At 34.0% G+C, this 27620-nt stretch overlaps 1 pseudogene; it reads right to left on the reverse strand.

The window, feature by feature from the left end:
• Window positions 1-839: 839 nt before the first annotated feature.
• On the reverse strand, window positions 840-3750 carry LOC116663364 (annotated as a pseudogene).
• Between the last annotated feature and the right edge of the window lie 23870 nt (window positions 3751-27620).

The following is a 27620-nucleotide window of genomic DNA, read 5'->3' on the forward strand; positions in this document are numbered from 1 at the left end:
ATGTGTTTCTTTGTTGTTGGAAGAGGGTAGTAAGAGGAAAGAAAGCAAGAGAGGGACAGAAGGCACTTGGTGGTTGCTTGATGCAAAAAGAAAACACTGTAAATTCTATGTCAAGTTCAGGGGCTAAATTGTGTGGGAGGTGCTTCTTCTATACAGATGCCAGGTCTGTGCTTCTCGCCTCTCTGAGAATGCGTTTTCCCTTAGCCCTGGACACTTTCTTTAGATCAGGGTTTACCAAGAGCACATATGTTAGGCCATGACAGATTTTGCTAGTCCATGGTGAATTGTGGAAAAAAAGAAACAATATATTGAGTTTTTCATGAAACCAAATACATTTAATTTAAAGTAATGTGTCTTTTCCGAGAAATCTTTACTTTCTTATAACACTAAAATGTCACTCTTCAAACGTCTTTTCCCAGGAAACTATAGTTGGTTGTCTAATGTCAGTCACTAGAGTTTAAAATTTCACAGTGACTATTATAACAAAAAATCATTAAATGATTATTCTAGATGATTTTAAAATTATACCTTTGAATAATAATAATAATGTGGCTAACCAGTTTTGTGGAGATTTGTGTAAATATGTCATGCAGAACTCCTGGCTATACAGGCATACCTTGGAGATGTTGTGAGTTTGGTCTCAGACTATTGCAATAAAGCAAAGATCATAATAAATCAAGTCACATGAATTTTTTGGTTTCCCAGTGCAGATAAAAATTACATTTACACTATACTGTAGTCGATTAAGTGTGCAATAATAGCATTATGTCTAAAAAAATGCACATACATTAATTAAAAGACACTTTATTACTAAAAAACGCTAACCATTATCTGAGATTTCAGTGAGTCATAATCTTTTTTGCTAGTGGAAGGTCTTGTCTTCATGCTGATGGCTGCTGACTGATCAGCGTGGTGGTGGTTGCTGAAGGTTGGGGTGGTTGTGGCAATTTCTTAAATTAAAACAACAATTCAGTTTGCTGCATTGACTGACTCTTCCTTTCACAAATGATTTCTCTGTAACATGCAACACTGTGAGATAGGATTTTATTCACAGTAGAACTCCTTTCAAAATTGGAGTTGGTCCTCTCAAATCCTGCTGCTTCTTTATCAACTAACTTTATATGTAATATTCTAAGACCTTTGTTGCCATTTCAATAATCTTCACAGCATCTTCACCAGGAGACGCTTCCATCTCAATAAACCACTTTCTTTGCTCATCCATAAGAAGCAACTCCTCATCTGTTGAAGTTTTATCATGAGATTGCAGCCATTCAGTCACATCGTTAGGCTCCATTTCTTTTTTTTTTCCCTACCTCTGGTGCTTTTGCTGTTTCCACATTTGCATTGAAGTCTTGAACCCCTCAAAGTTATCTATGAGGGTTGAAACCAACTTCTTTCAAATTCTTGTTAATGTTAATATTTTGACCTCTCCCATGAATCACAGATGCTAATGGCATCTAGAATGGTGGCTCCTTTCCAGAAGGTTTACAATTGACTTTGCCCTGATCCATCAGAGGAATCATTATCTGCAGCAGGTATAGCCTTATGAAGCCTTTTCCTTAAATAATAAGACTTGACAGTCAAAATTGCTCTTTGATCCATGAGCTGCAAAATAGATATTGTGTTCGTAAGCATGAAAGTAACTTTAATCTCGTTGTACTCTCCATTCAAGCTCTTGGGTGATCAGGTGCATTGTCAACAAACAGTAATATTTTGAAAGAAATCTTTCCTTTTACGCAGTGGGTCTCAACAGTGGGCTTAAAATATTCAATAAACCATGTTGTAAACAGATGTGCTGTCATCCAGGCTTTGTTGTTCCATTTAAAGAGCACAGGCATAGCAGACTGAGCGTAATTCTTAAGGGCCCTAGGATTCTCATAATGGTAAATGAGCATTAGTTTCCATTTCAAGTCACCAGCTGTATTAGCTCCTAACAAAAGAGGCCGCCTGTCCTTTGAAGCTCTGAAGCCAGGCATTGACTTCTCTTCTCTAGCTATGGAAGTTCTAGATGGCATCTTCTTCCAATATAAGTCTAGATTGAAAATCTGTTGTTTAGTACTGTAGCCACCTTCATGAATTATTTTAGCTGGATCTTTCAGATGACTTGCTGCAGCTTCTAATCTACATCATCACTTATTGCTTTAACCTTGAACTTTTATGTTATGGAGATGGCTTCTTTCCTTAAACTTCATGAACCAACCTCTGCTGGCTCCGAACTGTTCTTCTGCAGCTTCCTTACCTCTATCAGTCTTTACAGAATTGAAGACAGTGAGGGTCTTGTTCTGGATTAGACTTTAATTTAAAGGAATGTTGTGACTAGTTTGATCTTCTTTCCAGACCATTAGAACTTTCTCCATATCGGCAAGAAGACTGCTTCATTTTCTTATCATTCTATCATTCATGTATTCCCTGGAGTAGCACTTTTAATTTCTTTCCAGAACTTTTCTTTTGCATTCAAAACTTGGCTGTTTGGTGCAAGAGATCTGGTTTTAAACCTATCTCAGCTTTTGACATGCTTCCTCACTAAGCTTAATAATTTCTAGCTTTTGATTTAAAGTAAGAGTAATGTGACTCTTCCTTTCAACTGAACACTAAAAAGCCACTGTAGAGTTATTAATAGACCTAATTTCAATATTGTTGTGTCTGAGGAAACAGAGAGGCCAGAGGAAAGGCAGAAAGATAGGTAAACAGCTGATCGGTTGGAGAAGTCAGAATATACAAAACACTTATCAAGTAAGTTTGCCATCTTATATGTGCACAGTTTGTTGTGGCCCTAAAACAATTAGCGTAGTAACATCCCAGATCACCATCCTAATACAGTAATAATGAAAAAGTTTGAAATATTGTGAGAATTATCAAAATGTGACACAGAGACATACAGTGAGTAAATGCTGTTGGAAAAATGGTCCTGACAGACTTGCTCAACACAGGGCTGCCACAAACCTTCACTTTGTAAAACATGCAGCATCTCCGAAGTGCAGTAATGTAAGGCACGATAAAACAAGGTGTACCTCTATGAATAATTTGAATAACCCAAAGCAGTGTACATGCAGCATTCTAGTAGTCCAATTTCAAGTGACACTATTAAAAAGTGATTTGTGTGCAAGACTGCCTTCTGGGAACTAGCACCTAAGTACAGGGCTCAAAAAGACCCCATAGCCATGAGTCCTGGAAATTCTTGGAACATCTGGTCAACTCCACCAGTGGCTGTACCATGGTTGGAATGTTTGTGTCCCTCCAAAATCCCTATGTTGAAATCCCAATTCCCCGAAATGATGATATTAGTAGATGGGGGTCTTTGGGAGGTAAATAGATCACAAAGGTGGCGTCCTGATAAATGGGATTTTTGCTCTTAGAAAAAGAGTTTCCAGAGAGACTCCTCACCCCTCTGCCATGTGAGGATACAATGAGAAGTCTGCAACTTGGAAAAGTGCTCTCACCTAACCATGCTGGCATCCTGATCTCGGACTTCCAGCCACCAGAACTGTGAGCAGTAAGTGTCTGCTGTTCAGATGCCAACCAGTCTGTGGTATTTTGTTATAGCAGCCCAAATGGCCTAATACAAATGGGGTGGTAGAAGTGAAGAAGGGAAGAGAGTGGGATTATAGCAGGTCCAGGAGACCATGACATGAGGGTGTTGCCATCCCTGGCTAATCCAGGGTACCTTAGGATGACAAACATTTTTGAAGATGTCACTTCCAGTGATCGAACGCACAGATGATTTGAGTCTGGGCTCAGGCCACTCTCCATGGGTGGCACTGCTGGCTGGTCCCAGGCACCAAAGAGGGTCTAGAAAACTTTAAGGAAGACACTCCCATGTTCAGGGACTCAGATCTAGGGGGTAGGTGCAGAGATTATACAGTAATTACTATGATCATCTCCATTTTTTAAGTCAGATACTATTTCTCAGAGGGTGCCCACCAGCCAACTAGGAAATTCACTGTCTAACAAATAGCATTTTCTAGTAGTTAGCAGCTGATTAAACATCCACAATACTTTCCTTCCTTAGCTCCTTAAACCCTAAAAAGAATTCCAATTTCTTTTAATATTTTTAACAATTGTTAACACCTTTATTGTGGTACGCTTTATATAAAGTAAACTGCACATATTTCAAATGTACAATTTGATGAATTTTGATAGATGTATTCACCAATGAAACTACTACCACAATCAAGATAGCTAACATTTTAATCACTAATAAAGTCTAACAATTTTAGTCATTGATAAATTCTCTTCTTTTGAAATAATTAAGTACAGGCTCTCCTCATTTGCTGCCTAAATTTTTAAAAGAGAAAAATGTCAGAAGGCAATTGCTGAAAACTGCTTCTTCTCTATTAAGCAGGAGAATTTTAAGAAGACTTCCAGCAGATGTCTAAGTTTAAAGCCTACTTCTCTCCTGTTCCTCATAATTTTTATGTATTTATACTTTTCCTATTTTACAATCAGTATTAGAGGAAATCATTCATATTCATATTAAAGATAATCTGTACTATAAATTCATAATGTTATCCAGCAGTTTCTTTATGCTATTATTCTAGTGTATGTATTTCAACTATATCTCCATTCTTTGGTTTGTGGATTCATTTTAGAGAGTCACTTTCTTTTAAGAAATTGCACTTCCTCTTACTTTCTGTAAGGCCTGTAGCATATACTGCTCAAAGGTACCAAAAACATATTTTAAATCACATGCTTTTCTTAATCAAGTTCAATCAATCACTTTGATAAAATTTTCATATATATTATTCCATATAATTCCTTTAGGTTTTTAGAAATAAAAATATGACAAAGGTCTCACAGAGGTTACATTTTCAAGGATTTTTCATCACACATAAAGTGTTGATAACTGAATTTGCATGTGATTAATATTCATGAATAAAAAATGTAAGAAAAAAGGTTAAAATTGTTAGAAAAAAATCATTTCCTATTGTTAATTACAGATATTTCCTCTATCACCTAATGAAATATACATGCTAAGAAACAAGATAAATTCATGTTATTTTCCATGTATTACATTTTAAAGGAAACTTCTTTAGATTATATAAGAGACAGCCCTATGAGGACTTTAGTTTAGCATTTTTTTCAATTATATCTGGATACCAGTTGATCTGAATTTTTCAACTAATCAATATTAAACATCTCCTTTAAGTACTTGAAACTAATCAATTTTTTTTTTTTTACTGTTGAATTACAGTCATTTAGATTGACTTTAATGGGAAAAGAGTAAATAATCTACTAGACTTACTTCTCTGTACTAAGTAGAATGGAGTCATGAGAATATGTTTATACAAAAAATAGTTATTTAAGTATTAAAAAACATTGAGATGAACTTTTTACATCTTCTGCATATTACATTCTATGATAGTGGATTTACTGATCACCAACAAGGGCTTATTTCTTCATCGCTTCATGTCCTGCCCACCACGGTCCAGGTGATTATCATCTAGACTGAACTGATACCCTGCTGGTGGCTTCCCAGACTTTAAGCTCTTATTTGTAATTCTGCCTATTTCCATCCTTCAAATTGCACTGTTAAAACACCACGTTCATTATGCTATTTGCCAATTTGAAACTGTTCATTGAGTTTCCATTTTCTAAAATCACTAAAGTCTACCTCTCTAACTCCAACTTATCTTTCCAGTACCAATCTTATACTCCATATGTAAATCGAGTTAGGCATATTGGTATTTTGCTATCTCCTAGGCATGCCTTCCTCTTTTCTACAGTCATAGAAATGCGTATTTACTGCATTCCTGGCCAGCCAAATCATGACCATCATTTGAGGCTAAATTCCACTTTTCCTTATGAAACACAATGTCCTTTTACTGAGCACAAATTTGTGGCTTATAAAGTGTTTTCACAGACAATCTGAATTAATTCATTTTAATTGAGCTGATATAAATAGGTATTTTATCAATAAGGAATCTGAAGTTCAAAGAGGCCTGCCCTAACCACTTAAATTCATATTGTTCTCTTGCCTTTCTAAGACTGATGGTCCAATGTCTGTAATGTTTATTGGCACAACCATCTGCCAATAGTTGTATTTACTCCTTTCTATCTTCTAGTTATTTTAAAAAATATTCATTCATCCACCCACTCATTCATTCAACACTGATTTATTGAGATCTTATAATGTGTCATGCATTTATCTGGGCAACGTCTCTGTACCATAAAGCTTATTGCTAGTATTTTTAACTAGATGGTAAGCTCCTTCAGGTCAGGGATCACAGAGTTTTATTTCCCAACAGTGTCTAGAATAGGCAATATGCAGCAAAAATTTTTTAAAAAAGAATAAAACAAAAGTAAACTATTACTTCATTAGTATAATCACATTTTAAACAAAAGTACAAAAACTTATACTCTGAACTTCTGACACTTGCCTTAAACTACCTCACATGTAGTTTATTTTATTAGCTCTAGTTTCCTAAGTGTCCAGTAAATGAAAAATACAAAACAAAAGCACCAAACTCTTTCAGGACCTATCACCAAAAGTGATTAGCCATAGGGCGCCATTACTGTTAGCACTAAAGGCAATTTTGGGGGCCCTAAAATAATTATGCTGAATATTCAGCATCTTTCAGTAAAGCTAATTGAGGGAAAATAAAGTACTAAGCTTCTGTGTTGTACAACTGCAGTTATTAGGATGTGAAACCGTTGTCATTATAGTCTCATTGAACATCAGTAGAATAAATGTTTGTATGAGTGTGTGTCTGTGTTATATAAACACCTTAAATCCAGATACAAAGTGAGTTGAAATTTAGCTTTGGGATGCACTTTTAAAAATTGTCTTTAGGATGCTATAAGCTCAGAAATAGTAATGTATTTTCCCCCTAATATAGAACAAAAGAACACCTCTGACCTAGCTACTCATAGATCAACAACGTGGTGAACAGAGAAAGGCAAATCCTGTCATCTGTTCAAGTGTAAGAAGCAGGACCTGGGCGATGTGTGTCATCAGCCGTGTATTTGAAGATGAAGTCTGTGCCCACGCTCTTTCCTCCATGCAGGAGGTTGCTAAAAGAGCCAACGTGTGACCCCAGACCTCTCCACAGAGTACACAGAGGCTTGTTCTTTGGTTAGTGCTTGGGACCACCACTTGCAAGGCCTTTGTTGCTTTCAACTTTGTCTGTTTGCCACAGAAAAAGCTTGACCTCTTTTCCTACACTGAGTTAACTTACCTTTGCTGCAAAGCAGTAAGGACTTGATATGCCACTGTTGTTGCTTCCCCAAAGCTCTGGCTAAAAAACCTTTGGTGATGCACTCTACCACAGTGTTCACCTTCTCTGTGATTTCCTTCAATAGCCAGTGCTGCAGGTTTTCCAGAATCCTATTATATAAGTAACGTAATTTGCCATGTTAAACATTTGGTTCATTTTGTGATAGTTCCTCGGAGGCAAATTTGAGAAGTAAAGTACATTCAAAAAGCTTGGCTTTATAAGTGTAAAAGAGTAGCCGCACTGGATTTCAATTTGAATGGACCTCAGGCACAAAACGGAGGTCCTCTTGATGTAAAAGACTGTGAAATTTTTGTTCTACTTTTAGGATCTCGGCTCTATTTGGGACTTCTTTCCCTAAGTGCCCCAGGGTAATCTAGTTAAGCCTAGGAAGTCTCTATGTCTGAAATTTCTTCAATTACTATAAAAAGGAAAGAATATCACTTTACAAATTCAGTTCCTCTTAGTGCTGAAGCTTTGCATGAAGTAAAATGCTTTCCACCTAATATAAGTGAAAAGAACCATCTTTCAGGATACTTGTGTTCTAGGTCCTTTTATTAAAGGGTAATAATAATCATCATTCTGGGCAGCAGACCCAGTGAATCTCTAGTTATGTAAGTGGAATTATTAGAGGTATATGTATACTGAGAAAGTGGAATTAATACTGAATTTCCTTTGCCTTTCTTTACCTTTATGTAGCGTAAAATCATATTTAACCTTCTGTATTAACGTAGCAATACAATTAGAACTGAAAATTGTATTTCCTCTGCTTCCACTACTGAAAGCTCCAGTTCTCTATTCTTGATTAGAAAAACATTATTTCAGCAATTAACTATAACCATATTTTAAATAAAAACCAATCTGCTATCACTATGCCTTATTTCTTTAAGTTCTTCTTAAAAATACATTTGAGTCCTTTTCCATTGGACAGAGTATGTACCACATGTAAATTCAGAAGGCCTACCAGCCAATAAACCTTGAAGAAGTCACTTCACCCTCCGATCCTGTGCTTCCTGTGTTACAATGATGTAAAACCTGCCCTGCCAATAGAACACAGAGTTGCTGTGAAGATCAAAGAAGTTGGCACAAATATACAGGAATTTGCAAAACATAATAAAACACTGTACAAATGTAGGGTGTACAGTAGGATTAAAATGGGTGTTTTTTATTGATACTAAATATAGAGGTTTCCAAAGATTAATGTATAGTTTAAACGGTAACTTTTAATTCCCCTTTGAAATCATTTCTTAAGATGTCATTCTACTACGATGTGTTCCTCTGAGTATTTCTCTTGCTGTGGTCTAGAACATGCCTAACTGCAAACAAGGAAATGATTTTCCTAAGTCACAGAAAAAAAAAATACATCACATTAGTGTTGAGAAAGAGGCAAGAGAAGAGGAGTAATGAACAAAGTGAACAGACTTACTAAATGCATTCATTCATTCATTCAATTAAACAGACTTAGAGGATGGATAGGCTCAACTGCAAAAACAAATGCAGCCTTTGATGCAGGCACACAGACCTGTCATTCAAGTCCTAACTCTGCTGCATACCAACCATGTGAGACCTGGGTCAAATCACTGACACCAGTGCTTTGCAAAGTGCAGTCCCAGGCTAGCAATATGAGCATCACCAGAGAAACCTGTAGAAATGCAAAATCTCCAGGTGCACCTCAGACCTACCAAACAAAAAATCTTTGGGGATGGAGCCCAAAAATCTGTTTTTTAATAAGCACACCATGTAATTCTGATGTATATTCAAGTTTGATAACCACTAAATTGTACTATCTGAATGGTTTCTTCACCTACAAAATAGAAATAATAACACTTTTCTTATCAGTACAATTACAATAACTAGAGAGAAAATATATGCAGAGCCTGGTGCATGTTAAAGAGTTTTGTTCAATAAATAGTGTCAATAACATTAGCTTTTCAGATACATCTCAGATGCCAACCCAGACTATGAAGCCGTTCTTACCCTTCTATGCAAGTATTAGTTGTCTATACTTATTTAAACTACATAATACCAATTCTGACTATAGGCTGTATTACTGGATACAACACACACACACACACACACACACACACACACACACACACACACACATTATTAGTTAATTTCCTCTCCGGGATTATAGGTTTCTTAAATTTAGAGGGCATTACACATTTAAGACCTCTCAGCACATTTAACACATAGCACAATGGTTTGTCTTCATACCCAACCAAACAGAACTATTAACTGAATGCTAGCATATTCATTAGTGGTAAGTATAGTTTTTACTCTGTAAGGCAAAGTCATCTCAAGTTATTCATTCCTTTAGCCCTGGATAAGATGTCTCTCAGAACAAATCCCACCCTCCACTACTCCCTGGGCATGAGGTTGTTTGGCTTTTTATCCTGTTGACCACTTTGTTAAATTATCTTATGGTCACATTAATGGTGGTCTAATAGTACTTAACATGTACCGCTGGCCTAGAGGGGACTAACTGGAGAAATTAGTCCTCATAGAGGGCTACAGATCAGATAGACTGTGCTTTAATGCTTTTGAGAAATTACTCAAACAAGATTATTATGTGTTATTACCAAAAATCGAGGCAGCTAAAATGTTGTCTTTGAGAACACAGACACTGAATGTCTAGTCATGGGCAGAGTCATCAATAAATTATACTCTCTTCAGAAGCCAAGAAAGCTGAGGAAACCATCTGAAGGAATTGGGTTTAAGTGTGCTCTTTGAAGTAGACAGGAAATGGTGTTCAGTGTGTGCCAAGGTTAAAATGCTCTTACTCAAGGCTAAATTGGATGTGGTCACAGTTAGTAGAGACCATTTACTATCATTTATGAACATTTCAGATCTTTTCAATGATATGTGGGTAACTATTTTTTGAGAGACCAAAAAGGAGTAAGTGGGACAGAGAAAGACAAATATCATATGATATCACTTATATGTGGAGTCTAAAAAAATGATACAAATGAATTTATTTCCAAAACAGAAACAGACTCACAGACATAGAAAACAAGTTTATGGTTATCAAAGGGGAAAGGAGGGGAGGGATAAATTCGGAGTTTGGGATTAGCAGATACACACCACTATATGTAAAATAGATAATAAACTCCTACTGTATAGCACAGGGAACTATATTCAATATCTTGTAATAGCATATAATGAAAATGAATATGAAAAAGTGTATCTGTATAACTGAATCACTATGCTGTACACCAGAAACTACACAACACTGTAAATCAACTATACTTCAATTTTAAAAAAAGGAATAAGTGGGAAAAAATGAAAAGATGAGTAATGCAAACAGGCCAGAGAATGTAACTTTTTCATTTTTATTATTGCTTACGAATCTGTAAAATGACAAAAACAGTTATGTGCTAGTTTACTTGCTTTCATTAGTTTTATTAATATGTTTCTAAACTATTATCATATATTTTAAACATTTTCAAGATACAATTTCTCTTGAATTCATTTAAGGCAGAGGCAAAAACTGAGACAAGGGAAAGTATTTGAGAATTTTTTTAAAGGAACATATAACAAAATGTAAAGAAAGGAAAATTTAGATCCAGAGAGGACAAATGACTTCTGTAACAACATATAGCAGGTAGGAAGCCAGGTCCTCTACTCAATCACTGACCCTCTACCTACATGCATCCAACCATTTTGTGCCCCAATACATTAATAAGAGTATTGAACTATGCCACGAGTTAAGTTCTAAAAACATTTAAAAAGTATTTTGTTAATACGAGATTTAATGCATGCAGTAAAGACACCAGCTATAGCTTACAAGATTTTGAACATGCAATCAACATTAACAAAGTTACTCAGTACAATATACCGAAAAGCACCCTGAAGGACATACAAAGAAAAATGACATAGCTTCTTCTCAAAAATAGCAAAACTGACTGAAGCTATTGTATATTGAAGAGTCACCAAAATTATCATAAAGAGGTTTATGTGTTTTAGTGCATCAGTTTAAGCATATTTTCATAAGACTTGATCCTTATCACCATCCCACAGAGAATTTGGTACCATTGTCTGTATTGTCTGACCACTGACTACAAATTTTCTGGCTTTTCTATTTACCAAAATAAATAACACCATCTTAGGTCAATGTAGAATTTACAGAATACCAAATGCTTTCACAAATATGTTCTCATTTAATCTATCAGTAAGAACCTATTTGGTAAGGACACTATTAGTATCCTCATTTAACAGATATGTCGAGTGAGTGCATTGTTTTTAAGTTCTCATTGCTTACAGATCAGTGTACTGACTAAAGCTCAGAACTTCAGACATCAGATGATACAATCTCCTTTTCACATTGTGCTGTTACGGATGGGAAGAGCAGGAAGGTAACTCTTTTAAAAGAGTCATTAGGAAAGCTTTAAGAATACAGGTGTAAAATAGTTACTGAATTCTATTCAAATTTTTTGCTTTTATATTTTTGTCTCTTTGTATTGATACATGAAATTCCTTAAGGGAAGGGCCTACATCTTTTCTTGTTTCCAATTATTTATAATCACAACTGAAATCTGACTAGACCAAATGTTGAATATATTTAAATTAGAAGTTTACATAGTTACTGGAACTTCACAGGTCTGCAAAAATGTTTACCAGATAGAGAAGTTACTTAACTAATACGTAAAGCCTTATTAATACTTAAACAAACCCATGCCATGTGTCTCTGGGCCATATGTACTGAGAAGGAGACAACATAGTTTCTGTAGTTGTCCTCCCAGAATTGCACAACATAAATCTAATCATGAGGAGGCATTAGAGAAACCCAAATTGAGAGACATTCTACAACACAAATGGATTTTACTCTTGAAAACATCAAGATCTAAAAAGAAAGAAAAGCTGAAGAATTGATCCAGAATAAAGGAGACTAAATAGATAGGCAACTAAATATTGCACATGATCCTCAATTTGATCCTAGACCTGAAAAAAGTAGCTATAAAACATTATTAGGATAAATTTTAACATTTAAGTATGAGCTATAGATTAGATAATTGTACTGTATCAATATAGAATTTCCTGATTTTGTTAACTGAACTGAGGTTATGTGAGATAATGTCCTTGTTCTCAGGAACTTCACTTAAAATCACTTAGGGTTAAAGAGGTATCGTGTTCCCAACTTACTTTCAAATGGCTCAGGAAAAAATGTGTCTGGGTGTGTCTGTGTGTTTTTGTCTGTGGGTGTATGTGTAACACACTGAATCTGAGTACAATGTATGAATGGAGTTTCTTTTACCCTTCACTATTATTACAAACTGAAGTCTGAAATTCTATCTAATTAAAAGATTACCCCCAAAAACAATTTGCCTCTAAAAAATATGTCTCTTTTCTCACCACATCTTTCAAGCTATTTTATAAAAGAGAATTCTAATCAATATTGTCTTCCTGCTTATACTACCCTAAAAACTTGAAGATAAACTAATAAATTAATAACAAATGAATAATAAACCATATAAAATTCTATTTGATTAAAATATGAAATGATTAAACTATGATTGTGGAAAAAACTGTCAGGCATTAGTTTCCCTAATCAAATGTCAATGTCATCATCCACATTCCTGATTTATAAAGCATATGAGCTTTTTTCATAAACAATGTCTGGTGCTTTTGTTTCAGGTGCTCATCAATAATTTTAATATGAGAATTCTGGAATATGATTCATTAAAAACCATACTGGATCACTTGAAGTTTTAGAGGAATATCTAAAAACATTATACTCGTCGATAATGCTAGATTATAAAAAGCTCTACATGTATCTCAACCTTCCTCATCAAAAATCAAATATTATTACCCCTCAGAGGTATATTCAACTAAAGACTACTATATTTTATTCCTTCTTGAATGCATTTATTAAACAAGTATTTACTACATGTCCATTCTACTAATAACTGAGAATATAATGACCACCAAGATCTCATCTTTTAAAGATACAAGAAAACAGGATTAAGTAGAATACAGTTAATAGGAAATTAGAGCATATAGCATAGAAGAATGCTACAGCTGCAGAAGATGTAACAATGGGTGTCCATGGGAGTGACAAGCCAAGTGTTAAAGAGTAAGCAAACTAAACTGATAACACAAAACCTAGTAAGAGTTAATAAACTGGGTAGAATGGAAAAATACATCAGGTTGAGAAATAAACATGTGGAAAACAGTAGTTACTAAAGAGCATGGGCAAATTCTCAAAGCCTCAGGATGACCGGAGCAGGAGCAGAGGATGGAGAAGGTAACAGACACAAAGTCATGAAGGACCACTTGTGCTGGATGGAGGAGCCTGAATAATGAGGGCAATGAAAAAATACTAAGAGTTTGAAGGAGAAGAGAGGCAGAGCCAGATTTGCCTTTGGAAAATTTCACTGAATATCAGCCATTCTAAACATTTGTTTTCAGAGATAAACTTTAACTACAGGGCCACAATCTCTTAACTGAAACCCTTGGGAGCAGATATGATTTAGAATTCAGAGTATGTTGGTCTTCTGGAAAAGTAATAAGGTAAATGCCCTGAATATTACATAATACCCCCAGAGGGATCTGAAGCAACACCCCACAAATCAAATACATGAAAATATCTCCTCCATCAAGATGTATAAATTTCATCTTAAATGGAACTAATCAGTTCAGATCATGTTTGTCACTAAAAGGATTAAGATGAAACATTTGATGTCAGAGCATTTTGAATTTAGAACTGAGAATGAGGGATTGTGGACACATATCAAAAATGTTAGAGACACACATGAAGGCAGTGGTAAGTCTGAAAACCAAAACAAACAATTGAGTAACAATTATGACTCTTACATTAGGGTAGCATAACAGTGATTTATGATGTCTAGAAAAGCATCGAGACTGAATTTGATTCATCAACCACCCTTCATTTCTGTACCTCTGTTTAATAAACTTAATTCTACTTCATCAAAGACAAATTGTTTTTACATGTTTTAGTATACACTAGATTTTTCTCTGGTATAAATTCTACATTACATTATGGCTTGGAGCAAGTTGCACCCCAGTTTTATGTGTCCTACCCTGCTCAGCATCTTGTCAAACTATTTTAACAGTTTATTTATAAAGCTCTAGTTAAAATAAAACTCACATATTCATTAAAATCTGGTGACACAGGCTATGGATAGTTTGAATTATACTCTATGCTATAGCCTAACAGTTGAGAAGCACTGGGGTAGAAAATAAATTGTTAGAAGGAGCAAGATTCCATCCAAGAGAGCTAGTTAGGAATAACTATACAGTAATATCAGAAATAGATGACTGGGGTAACTGGAGCCGTGTCATTTGACCTTGAAACACAGATGACTTCTGTCCCACTACAGCACAGGACAGGGGGGAAAAAGGAACACATTGTTAATCTGAGAAAAGAAAGTATTCATTTAGGACTGGAGGTATTTTGGAATGTTTCTTACAGGAAGAGACTTTTGTCCTGAATCTTGAAGGATTTATATAGACAGTCCCTGGGTGCAAAGGATGAGGTAGGTAGTTAAATGTAAGGGGGAGATAAGAAAAAAAGCATAAAAGTACACCTAGATGAAGTTTACAAGATAAAGATAAAGTCTTACTAAGAAATTTTATTTTATTCTGTAGATAATTTGGGCTGTGTACCTGGCTGCAGTGTAAAGGATAGGTCAAAGTCAAGGAAGAAAGTCTCAACAACCCTAACATTCTGCATATGAGAATATATATATATATTTTAAAATGTCAGCCTCACAAACGCTGGTTCTCTGCAATACTGACTGTATACACACACATATAGTACTCACGTGCACGTTTATACATGTGTGCTTGTGTATGTGTTCTGCAACCTCATTTTCTAGAATTTAAGAATTCAACTCAGAGGTATTTCATGCATAGCAACCCAACCACAGACCTTGTAGCCTGACTACCCTTCAGCAATGAAAATGTAGCCATCTTTTCCTGAAATAAAAGCAGTGAGGTAATGCGTTCCTTGGCTCAGAGGGTGAGAAGGTCTCTCTTGAGGCCCTGTCCTGCATTGCTCTACCTTCCAACTAATTAATGCTTCCCCTATTTGTAAACTTCTTTAGGCAAAACAATTTCCTTTCAAGGTGCTTTATAATGTCATTAGATTTCCCATTTGTGTTCAAATGCACCACATTCATGAGCAGGATATGAGAGCACTGGTTTACTCCAAAATGAGAGGCCAAGAGGGAAATTCCTTCCTACAGAACATTCAACTACCTTCTCCGTATAGCTCTGCTTCTGAAATGAGAGGATGTTGGGAATTTGCTATTTTTACCTACCCACCTTTTTTCCACGGGCAGGAAGAAAAGTGCAATAAGTGTGGGGGGCCCACACTTTAACTGTGCATGTCAGGGCCACTATGACACGATAATGTTAGAATCCAGAAAGGCAGGGCTGAACATTGATCCCTGGCATTGATATCTTGACATAACAATAACATTTTCCTTCTTTTTCATTTTAACAATAATATTTTCCTTCTTTTTCTTTTTAGGACTATTCATTAATCAAAGAGCCAAAGTGTTTGGTCCATGAAGAATAACACTATGGTCATCTTTTCTAAATATGTAAAGTTCTCACCATTTCACGGGCCAAAAATACATATTTTCTATTATGGCTGCAGTCTACTCTACGTTGAGAAGCTCAGAGTGCATTCTGGAACAATGCTCTGAACACTTTCAGCATCCTGGCATATGCGACTTAGTTTCTCTCAGCTTGGATTTTGTTTTATTTATTTGTTTGACTGCTCATTGTGAACTGACAAGCAAATTAAATTTAACCTAACCTTTTAGCCTCAGCCCTGTGAATGCTAACAGCCACTTACATTCTGACTCTTAAAATGTTTCAGCATGGGTCCTTTTCAAAGAGCTTAGGGATTATGGTGTAAATTTTGTACCCTATGACTGGCAACCTCTAGAATTCATCAAGGGAGGTTAAAAAATAGATAGATAGATAGATAGATAGATAGATAGATAGATAGATAGATAGACAGACAGATAAATACCATTACTAAGGGTCTAAGTTAGCCTGAAAATGAATTACATACATTTTTGCCAAATGCTGATTAGCTAAGGAATAAAATAAATTCTTGGCTGAATCAGAGACAAAAGCCAAAATCATCATCACAGCACAAATACGGGGATGAAGGAATGACTCTATAGTACTATATTAATTATCATTACCATTTCATTGTTCAAATTGCTTAGAAGTCATGTTTAAATTAAGTGATATATTAAAACAGAAAAAAGAATTTCTCTGTGAGGAATTCTCAGAATAGGACTATTGGCTTGAAAAATACATAATATTCTCATTCCTAAGTTATGTGGCTGATACATTTTTCCAGTATTCTGCATCTCACTTTGAAACTTCAAAAATCTCAGAATCTCCACGCTAAAGGGGAAAATTATTCACACACTTAAGTGCCAATCTATTTTATTTAACTATTTGAAAGTTATTAAAATAATCTGCATGTAAAACACTTTCACAATCATCACTAACTACTGAAGTATTTATTCTTGCAATGATACATGTATTTTAAAAATTCCAGTTACTGACAGAATTTTGAAATACAGATCTTGTAAGGATATTTTCACTCTGAGTTGTACATAGAATGGTTATCTGTATTTCAATGTGAAGGTCTTAGTCATTTCGAGCTAGAACAACCAACCATAGACTGATGCCTCAACCAACATTTTGTTTTTCTCACAGTTCTGGAGGCTGGAAGTTTGAGATCAGGGTGCCAGAATAGTCATTTTCTTAGTGAGTGACCTCTTCCTGGTTTATAGAGAGCTGTCCTTCTGCCACATCCTCGTAAGGCAGAAAAAGAGTCAGCTAGCTTTCTGGCATCTTCTTATAAAGACTCTAATGCCACACATGAGGGTTCTACCCTCATTACCTAATCACTTCCCAAAAGCTCCGTCTCCAAATACCATCACACTGAGATTAGGATTTCAACATATGAATGTCAGGGAGGCACAAATATTCAATCCATTGCAGTAAATATTCCAGATTTAACATTAAATCTTAATGACCTATTTGTTTTTATTACTGATGTGGTTACATTGATTAAATATGATTTTAACTATATGATTTTATGATTATTTATCACTGGATAACAGAAGTGATATTTAAAACAGGAATTCAGCTGTGCAGACTTCAAATAGCTAAGAACAAAGCCAAGGCCAAAGTAGACTTTAGACAAATATCAAGACCAAATCCAAAATTCAGAGCACCCCAACTTAGCCATTTGATAGAATAAAAAAGAATCATACATTTGTTTAGCTTAATGCCTTCTTTTCTCAATTAGTGATACAAGGTTTTGTGTGTTTGTGTGTGTACAGATATAAATAGATATAGATATGTCTGTGGCTTGTATTTGTGTGTATGTAAGTGTGTATGTATGTATGTGTGCTATATTTGCCCCCTGAAAAAAAATGAAACATTTAATTTTGGTGCTTCTTTTTTTTTTTTTTGGAGTAAATTGTGATTTTTGCTCTTGACCAAATCACATTGCGGCTTCTTCAGACAACAGACATGATTTTACAGTATTTCAAAGGTGAACATTTCATTCATATGCATAAAAAGATTCTTTTCATTATCAACCATAAGTTTCCCCATCATCACCACCACCTTTTCCTAAGTAATAACCTTCAAGTCAGGGACATTTCTCACTATAAGTTCTATGAGGGGTATATTCACAGGAAAAAAATATTTACAGCAAGATGCCCTTTCAGATTTTTCTGTGTAAAGCAGTGTCTGCCTTAAGGCTGTGCCAACATGACTGACCCATGAATGTTCTTTGTAGAACAGTGTGTTGATCAAAGTAAGCATCCATTCTGATACTGTTTAGGTAAAGCTTTCAGAAGTTAACCAATCACTCCTGACTACCTTAGGCAACAACAGGCTTTGTGTAGCCCAAATGAGCACGTGAGTCTCCTGTGATGCTGTTTGCGTGGGTGAGGTGAGAGAGGGTTGTTGTTTTCCTGTGACGCTCTTCAAGCTTCTTAAAAATAAAAGTGCACGAAGTAATCTGTCTCCTTTAATGGAGAATTAATATTTAATGTCTGAGGAGGTTGAATGCATCTGAAAGAGTTGTAAGCATGTGAACCCAAAATGAATTCACAGACATTAGTTTAAAACTTATAAAATTGGGTCCCTATCTTCCCATTGTCTTTTGAAAGAATTAAGATCCTAAGGTCCTCGTACTCCAGGGAAAAAATATTCAACACAGTGAGTGTCCAGAACTAGCTGTATTTATTTTCCTACAGCATCTCATCTCACTGATATTCAGCTCCACCAGTGATTTCCCATGCCTGACTTAAGAAAGTATGTCTCTTCTAAGGATATTGATTGCTGTGTTTTTACATCATATTATGTTAACTAATTTCTTGGCATCATACACATCATTTAGTTACAGTTTTGATAAAGGTGAATGAGGGGTCATTAAGAAGAGAAAAGAATAAAAATAATTCTGAGCCACTGTGTCCATTTTCTTCTCCTGATTTCTTTTGCTAAGCAGAATTTGGATTATTTTGTTATAGTCTCTGTATAACAAAATTAAATGTATGTATTTATATTATGGAAAGCCATGACTCTGATGAAAATGTGGTCCCACTAATGAAATATTTAACAGCCTCAGCCACACGTTCTCTCAGTTCCACTCTGTTGTTCTGCTCCTACTGGGCTTTTCCAGTTCCATGAATGTATGACACACAGGAAATGACAGAAAGTCTTGGTCTGTATTTGCAGTAAGGAGGTAGGATAGTTACACATCCACCATGTCCCGAAATAGGATGGTGGGGGAAACTGTGAGGATGACCACACAGACACCTTAAGAGAAGCGCTTTCATTTTGGAAAAGATAGTAAGCTGAGTGGGTAGAAGTGAAACTCTATGGCTGGCTGGAACTTTGTGATGATGTGTGTTGATTCCAGACGATAGTCACTCCAAGTGAAAATCAGAAGACTCAGGAATGCTTAACTTATAGTATCTCTCAGTCAACTATTCCCTTCATACATAAATTGTGAATATTATTATAATATCATATAATATTATAATATCATATAATATTAAAATTATTTTATAATTGGGGATGTCAATTTCTCTTATGTAATTGTTAATATAATGAGTAAGTAAAGGTACAAGATTCTACGGCTCATTATAAATATTATATCAAATTTATTAACATCTACTATGTCTATCTATTTCATAAAATTATCTTTTATTTGTCCTGAGTTATTTAAACTTAGAAACTTTTAAAAATTGGCTCTTAAACATTCTTTAGACCATTGGAAAAGAACAGAAAGCCCAGAAATAAACCCATGCATATATGATCAACTAATTTACAACAAAGAAACAAAGAACATACAATGGAGAAAAGATAGCCTCTTCAATAAATGTCATTGGCAAAACTGGATAGTCATATGCAAAAGAATAAAAATAGACTTTTATCATATACCATACACAGAAAACAACTAAAAAATGGATTAAAGACTTGAACATAAAACCTGAAATAATAAAGTTCCCAGAAGAAAACAAAAAGAGTCAGTTCCTTAACACTGGTGTTGGCAATGATATTTTAATATTTATGAGTAAAGGGAATGAAACAAAAATAAACAAGTGGGATTACATCAAACTAGAAAGCTTCTGCACAGTAAAGGAAACCATCCAAAAACGGTAACCTATGGAATGGAAACAAATATTTGCAAACCACATATCCAATGAGGGGGTTATTATCCAAAATATACAAGTAATAGTTAAATCTCAATAGCAACAGACAAACAACAATTATATATATATATATATAATATATATATAAGCCAGCTAAAAAATGGGCAAAGAAATTGACTAGACAAGACATATAAAAGACCAATATATTCAAGAAAAGGTGCTCAACTTCACTAACCATCAGGGAAATGCAATTCAAAAACACAATAAGATGTCACCTCACACCTGTCAGGATGTCTATTATCAAAAAGACAAAACACAACAAATGCTGCCAAGAATGTAGAATAAAGGGAATCCTTGTACACTGTTGGTAAGAATGCAAACAGGTACAACCACTATGGAAAACAATATGGAGGTTCCTCTAGAAATTAAAAATAGAATTATTTGTGATCTGTCAGTTCCACTTTTGTGTCATATCCAGAGAAAATGAAAATAGGATAATGAATAGATAACTGCACTCCCATGTTCACTGAAGCATCATTCACAATAACTAAAGTATGGAAACTACCCAAGTGCTGGTCCATGGATGAATGGATAAAGAAGATGTGGTACATTCACATACCTATATGATGGAATATTACTGAACTTTAAAAAAGAAATAAATTCTGACATTTATGACAACATGGATGGATGTGAAGGGCATTTGTTATGCTAAGCAAAATATGACAGAAAGAGAAAGACAAATACTGCATGGTATCATTCACATGCAGATTCTTTAAAAAAAAAAAAAAGTCAAACTCACAAAAACAGAGAGTAGAAAACTGATTGCCAGGGGTTAGGAGCTGGGGGAAATAGGAAGGAGTTGGTAAAAAGGTACAAACTTTCAGTTATCAGATGAATAAGATCTGAGTTTCTAATGTATAACATGGTGACTACAGCTGATAAACTGTATTGTATAATTGAAATTTACTAAGAGATCACAACTTAACCATTTTTACCAAGAAAGCAAACAAACAAAAACGGTAAATATTTGAGGTGATAGATGTGTTAACTTGATGAAGGGAAACCTCTCATAAGGCATACATTTATCAAACCATCACATTGTATACTTTAAATATCTTATAATTTTATTCGTCAACTATATCTCTATAAAGGTGAAAAATATATAAATGGTAGCAATATCAGTGCATATTAATGCAGACACAAATCAAAGAACAGTTCTTTTAAAATCATCCATGGGAGTATAAGTGTTAATTCCCTGTAATATAAAGCAGAACTGAAATAAAGTATATATTTGCATTTCGTGCTACTTGAGAGGTACCTATGAACATAGTTTTGCAGTAATTCAACGTTTTCTGGAATAATATATTGATAATGAGACTTTACTCTTAACTCATATGGTAATCCTGAATAATTTAGGGGAGGTTTTTTCTATATTACTTACCACTAAGTTTCAAGGTAGATTAATTAATTTTTCAATAATAATATCATATTACTTCACATATAATTTCAGAAAAATAAAACAAGACACTAGAAATCTATAAAATTCAATAGAAGATATCTTTACTGTTTTTATTGTTTGCATGTCTACATTTCTATTAACAAAAGTTGAAGGAAATTTTTTGCTTTAAATGCTAGGTAATACATTTTATTTCATGGCTTGAAAAGAGAAATTTTCAGTAAGTTATTTATATCTGTCAAATATATGAGCACGTCTTTATATGGCCTTTTTCTTAAATCCTCTGATTACTATATTCTTGCTTTCTTTTTGTCACTCCTTTCCATTTTTCTTTTTTACTTTTCATTTTTCTTTTATTTCTCCGTTAATGTTGGTATTTCTCTGTTCTAACCAATTTTGGGTATCCATTTTAGCCTCATTCTCCTTTTTAAAGCCTCATCCTTCTGCTATTTTTCCTCTAGATTTCTTTTATCTTAATCTATGTCTTTTTTGAAACATCCCTCAACTTTACCTCTTTGTAAAAGAATGAGAGTCAAGTGAAAATAATGAGGATGAGAAAGAGCTTTTTAGTTCATGTCAAGATCTTCAGAACTCTGACAGTGCAGAATACGTACATTCTGTAACCAAGGTATTCCTTCATGATTTATTACATTTTGATTATAAACTTAAAAATGAAAGAAAGGTCTCAGAAAATCAGTAATTAGGAAGCAAACAAGTCAGCTGCCTAAACCAGAATCCTTTGACTCTAACATTCAAATTATTTTAAATCCCACAGTTAAACAATTTTGACAGGAACTTTATTGTTATCTTTCTAAAATATTATGGGAAGCCACAAGTGAAAAAGAAAATAATTATTTTACCAATTTCATGAACTTCCTATAATATCCCTGCCAGTTTTGGTTTTCTACTCCTCTTCACTAATTTTCAGTGTACTTCAGTACTGTGCAGTTAATCATTCATTTCTGAGCAATAATTTTGCATTAAAATTTGATCAGATCACTTTAAAATTTTTATATGGTTATGGTAAGAATCCACAATGAGTTTTAAAGGGGAAAATGAGTTTTTGATGTCCTTGAGTTCCCTAAACACAATACAATTTATAAATATTCTATAATTAGGAAGCATCAATTTAAATTACACTAGACAGAATAAAACCTATCATGTCTAAACAGTATTTTCAAAAACTTTAAGAATATTTACTTTGAGATTCATTGAAAACAAAAATAGTACAAGATGAAAGTGTTACATATTTCAATATATTTTGAGGAAAGTTGAATATCATGCTAAATTTCTTTCAGTAGTAATAGGAAAGTGAACAAATGAACACTTTACTTTTATTTGCTATAATTCATTTTAAAGAGTAAAACTGATGGAAAATAATAAAACAGATTCTATTCACACAGTACAGTGACATCTTTATTATCCAATTATAAATTTTTTATGCATAAATCTAAATAATTTGAAAAGGAAGTGACTGGTTAAAAATTTACATATAAAATCCTCAGTGTACAATATGCTGCTGAATTTGAGAAAGCATATAAAAATATAAATATTGAAATTCTCAACCAAATCTTATTGTTTCCTATATTGTACTGATATATGTTTTATTCCATGGTATTAAATACATTGTGCTATTTTGAGATACCGAATAGTTCCAGTAGCCAGAGTAACAAATTGTTGCCATATGTGGTTTCCACTTACTTTACTTCCATTTACTTTACTCATTGGGCTCAAAATCTGAAACTTAATGTTCAGGAAATTCATAAATGTAGATACTTGTTTTATCATTTACTGAAGAGAAGAAAAAACAATAGAAAGTTCAAAACGTGGCTCTAAACAGGATACAGAACCATGTTTAATAAGTCCTTATATTTAGTATAATTTTTACACCCAGTGTTACTAAAAGTATAATTAACAAAATTAACTTTTTGCATCAATTTTCAACTATTTTTCTTCAGTTGATATTATTTTAATTTTAAGTTTGAATTCTAGAAGAAATATGACTCAACACCACACACCCACACACACACACACCCACACACATCCTATATTTAAGTTATTTGAGGTTTTAGATAAAAATATCTCTTGGTAGGATCTCAAAAGGATTGGTTTCAACACCATAAAAATTGGTGTTCAACAACCAAATAAAAATATTTGTGGGAAATATGTTAACAATCTAAAAAATAAACAAACTACATTCATTCAATGAAATATATGATTCATCCACTAGTACCCAAATTATCAGTGTATCATAACAGCTCTACAGCATTGTGGTCAGTCTTTTCAAACCCAAGAAGAAAATACAATGCTTAACAGCTCCAGCAAAAAGATTTGTAAAGGATTACTTCATCTGGCACAATTTACCTAGATAGGACTCTTGGATTTGAGAATACTCTGGGAATGAATCTGTGAAAGCACCTCACACTAAAAACCAATGCTCCAATTTGATAACTTAAAATAATGATCTTTATTTAACATAAAATTAATATGTAATCACAATTTTTTAAAACTAAAAATAAACAAAAAACAAAATGCAGTGGAAGTTCTAGAAACGATGGTGTGAAGATTTTAAATAATTCCTAGTACAGAAAACAGTTATTGACCAAAAATACCAAAACTGAATAAAAATACTAAAAACAATTATTTGAAGGCAATGGAAAACACTTAAGGCAGCCAAAAACTTAAATAGGGCATACTTTTTAAAAATTCCTAGTACACTGGATTTAAAACTAAAAGATGTTAATTCTCTTGCTTAGGGAATACTCCATTTCTTAGTTCTGGAAGTGGAGAACTGCAATCTTACTGGTTTCAGGTGGCAGACATAATTTAGAGCCACCAGAGCAGCTGGAAATATATGAAGGTAATGGTGAAAATGAGACAACCATGAAAGGGCTGCAGTCCAAATTCTGAGTGTATTTTTTCCCCAACCGCCAACTGGCAGCTAATCATCATAGATTTCAGGAAAACTACAGGGAAAAAAAAAAAAAAAAAAAAAAAAAGGAGCCAGAGATGAAGAGCACTGAGATTGGGAAAGTACCCTTGAAAGACAGAACTGCTCCTGGTAAGATCTGCAAGTTTGCTATGCTTTTGGCTTAGTGTCTTCCCCAAACTGCTCATAGCTGTCAGCAAAAAATGGAAGCCTTACCAGCTTGAAGTGTCAGAGACCAAATTCAGGCATACGATTATCTGAAAATTCAGGGAACTAGAAGTGAAAGTATCACAAAGAGAGTGAACCCCTAAATTTGTACTGCTTTATCTTTTTTCTACTATTTTCCCACCTACCTTGTCAACTTTTACATATGTCTTTAGTAGGAACATATGGCCAAGTGCTGTTGCTATTATTTTTTAGACATTAGAATAGTCCCTTTTAAGTGGTGAACTTAATGTTTTAAAATTTGTAATTACTAATATGCTTGATATTATTCTTATCCTCTTATTTTGTGCTTGCTCATTATGATGCATCTTCTTTGGTGTTTCTTTCTTGACTTCTATTGGATCCACAAAGCTATCCTTCATTTTCTCTTTCCTTATTTATAATTTTGAAGGTTGTACATAATATTTCTATATTTTTAGGTATCATCCTTAAAATCTTATTAAATATTTTACATAACAAAATCTAAAATACTCAACTTTTTTATTTTTCTCCCAAACAAAACTGGATCATCCTCAATGAACATAATACTGTTGTCTACAATATTAGTAGTTTTATCTTTATTTCTACCTCAAAGAAGGTGTGACTATTATTAATATGTTATCATCATTATTTCACATCATGAGTATTTGAGTTGTCTACAAATTTGCCATTTCATCTTGCATATTAATTCTTCCTTCTGAGTTTAATTTACTTCTTCCTAAAATAAACTCTCCCATTTTTCCCTTAAAATCTTTCAACAGTAAGTTTTCTCAGTCTTGCATGAAAATACATTTAATTTGTTTTCTCTTGAGATAGATTTTTTTAGATGGGTATACAGTTTTAGTTTAATAACATTTCCTTCAGCACTCTGAAAATAATCCACTATCATTTGATCCCTAGTTTTACTTTTCAGGAAGCCATTTCAGGCTAATCATTCTTCCATTCTAGGTAATCCATGTTTACTTTTTAGTAGCTTCTAAGAATTTGTCTTTGAACATCTACAACTTCACTATAATGTGTCTAGGTATGGAATCACTTTGGGTTTTTTTTTTTATTTGAAGTATAGTCAGTTTACAATGTTGTGTCAATTTCTGGTATACAGTACAATACTTCATATAGGAACATACATATGTTTGTTTTGATATTCTTTTTAACTATAAGTTTCTACAAGATATTGAATATAATTTCCTGTGCTATACAGTATAAACTTGTTGTTTATCTATTTTATATATAGTAGTTAGTATCTGCAAATCTCGAACTCCCCTTCCCACCCCTTCCATCCCCCCGAGTAACCAAAAGTTTGTTTTCTATGTCTGTGAGTCTGTTTCTGTTTTGTAAATAGTTTTTTTTTTTTTTTGATTCCACATGTAAGTGATATCATATGGTATTTTTCTTTCTCTTTCTGGCTTATTTCACTTCAAATAACATTCTCCAGGTCCATCCATGTTGCCGCAAATGGTATCATTTTATTATTTTTATGGCTGAGTAGTATTCCATTATATAAATACACCACAACTTCTTTATCCAGTCATCTGTCAATGGACAAAGTATGTTTCCAGATAACAGTTAAATTTTTACCAGAATTTGTGAAAGACTCCAAACTTCAGGAAATAAAATTAATTGAAGGAAGTTAAAACAAAATGATCCAATGCATCTGTCAACTGCATCTTTGTGCTGCATTTTGGGTAATTTTCGCACATCTATATTTCTGTTTATTTATTCTCTCTTCATCTGCATCTGAACTTCCATGTGATTCTCTTATAATATTAATGTCAATTACTATACTTTTAAATTCTAAAATTATATTTAAATTATCTCAGCATGCCAATATATTTCCCCACATTGTGTTATTCTTCTCTTTGAAGTTCAATTACTTCAATTACTATTATAGACATATTTGTTTTGTAAGTTTTTCTCAATATTTTCTTACTATCTAGAGTTCTCTAGTTTTAATTTTCGCTTTCTTCCCCTAAAATCTTGCTTTTAGTGGACTGTAATTTGAGTATTATGATTTATAATATGTATCGTGTGGGACATGTGTTGTGGGAGTATTTTCCTAAAGGAGTTTGTGTTTGCACTGACTGGCAGAACCTGAATGAATCACAACCTGAGACCAAGTTCTGTGTTATGTTTTCAGTTTGATATTGTCTGAACCATACAAGTAGTATAAATTTGGACCATACATAAATAGAAAGAATGGAATGGGAGTTTACCTTTTAAGAAACACTTTGACATTTTTTCACTTCAAGTCAGGGTGAATCAAACTTCATTGTCTTCTCCCTGTGCTAAAAGGTGGAATGTGTTTTGTTCACCCTTTGCAGGAGAATATGGCTTTTTAAAAGCTCCACCTTTCTGCTGATATTCCACTTCTAAGTCTATGCCTCTTACAAGCTCTCAGCCACTTTCCTGCCCAAGTGTAGGAATTAAACAGAGCTCTTGGGGGTATCAGGAGAAATCAAACTTCTCAGGACATCTGAAGTATCAGTTCAAATGTTTATGCCTCTAACATTGTTTAGTCTATTTCCTTCATGTGAGTTTTTCCTTTCTTTCTTGCAAAAGAGAATGCTGTTACATATTAAAAATAATTGTCTTAGTTTTTAACACAGAAATTTTAGACATTTGTAGTAAGAAAGATTTTAGATAATTTATCCCACTACCTTACCAAAACAAGACATCAAGAGGGTGTTCTCTCCAGCACAAATAGGTGTGTCACATTTTGACTAAGATCTTCAATGACATTGCATTACTAGTCCCATAAAATCCAACCTCCTTCATATGATGTTGTATTAGGAACACCTGCCTTTCAAGTCTAACCCTTTGCTAAGGTCTCCTTCACACTCAGATGTCTTGGGAAATTCAGTAGTAGAGCTACTAGCCTCAAAGCACAGCCCTTCTGCAGTGACCAGACCAAGGAGAGCTGACATCATTTTTGGAATCTTGATGCCTTCCTTAAATTAATTCATTTTTAAGTTTCCTGGAAATATATATATATACTTTTTCTTGCTTTTAAAATAATTCTGCAAACAACTTATTTATTATCTACAGTTTCTCCTTCCAAACCATCTTAACTCTCTTTATCTTCTAAGTCTATATCATTACTTTTTTTCTTCTGGAAAATTCTATGAATTAAATTTAAAATGCCTGGATTTAAA

Source organism: Camelus ferus, chromosome 4 (assembly GCF_009834535.1).
Source record: "Camelus ferus isolate YT-003-E chromosome 4, BCGSAC_Cfer_1.0, whole genome shotgun sequence".
Classification (NCBI taxonomy): Eukaryota; Metazoa; Chordata; class Mammalia; order Artiodactyla; family Camelidae; genus Camelus; species Camelus ferus.